This window comes from Pongo pygmaeus, chromosome 4, assembly GCF_028885625.2.
Source record: "Pongo pygmaeus isolate AG05252 chromosome 4, NHGRI_mPonPyg2-v2.0_pri, whole genome shotgun sequence".
Lineage (NCBI taxonomy): Eukaryota > Metazoa > Chordata > Mammalia > Primates > Hominidae > Pongo > Pongo pygmaeus.
The window spans coordinates 56,488,041-56,489,033 of NC_072377.2; the positions used below are offsets into that span (position 1 = coordinate 56,488,041).

General features: G+C 42.6%; 1 pseudogene; it reads left to right on the forward strand.

Annotated features, from left to right (window-relative positions):
• Positions 1-274: 274 nt before the first annotated feature.
• LOC129036988 (small ribosomal subunit protein eS10-like) lies at positions 275-756 on the forward strand (annotated as a pseudogene).
• Positions 757-993: the final 237 nt, after the last annotated feature.

The window sequence follows — 993 nt, forward strand, 5'->3', positions numbered from 1 at the left end:
GATTTAATAATAGTGCTTACTTCCATGAAAAGAAAGGGAGTGGATAAAATTGAGGAAAATACAGGCTCACAAATGTATATGTAATGTTTAATTGATTCTTTCAAAATTTTCAAGAAAAAATATTTCATAATATTAAGGTAGTTATGCACAACAGTGTTATATCCTTAATGTACTTGCTGTATGTTTGAAACATTGAAATAATAAATACTTATTTAAACAACAACAACAACAACATTTATTTCCAGCCCTGGCCCCAGACCCTACAGCTGCCGAGATGTTGATGCCTAAGAAGAATCAGATTGCCACTTATGAACTCATTTTTAAGGAGGGAGTCATGGTGGACAAAAAGGATGTCCACATGCCTAAGCACCCGGAGCTGGCAGACAAGAATGTGCCCAACATTCACTCATGAAGGCCGTGCAGTCTCTGAAGTCCCGAGGCTACGTGAAGGAACAATTTGCCTGGAGACATTTCTACTGCGACCTCACCAAGGAGGGTATCCAGTATCTCTGTGATTACCTTCACCTGCCCCTGGAGATTGTGCGCAGCCGTCCAGAGGCTGGCAGGCCTCGGCCTAAAGGTGTGGAGGGTAAGCAACCTGCAAGACTCACAAGAGGGGAAGCCGACAGAGATACCTGCAGACGGAGTGCTGTGCCCCCTGGTGCCTACAAGAAAGCCGAGGTTGGGGCTGGGTCAACAACCGAATTCCAGTTTAGAGGCGGATTTGGTCGTGGACGTGGTCAACCACCTCAGTAAAATTGGAGAGGATTATTTTGCATTGAATAAACTTACACACACACACAAAAAAACACTTAAAAGTCCAAAGGAAAAACAATATATTCACAAAAGATGAGTTAAAGTTATTGAAGTTGAAATAAGACTGGCAGAAGTAAAGGAAAGGAAAGGAAGTAGAGCTGAACAAGATGGACAAGATGGAGGAGGGAGCTTGAGAAAGAGATCCAGAGAAGTAGGTAAGACCTGAAAGAAAAGATG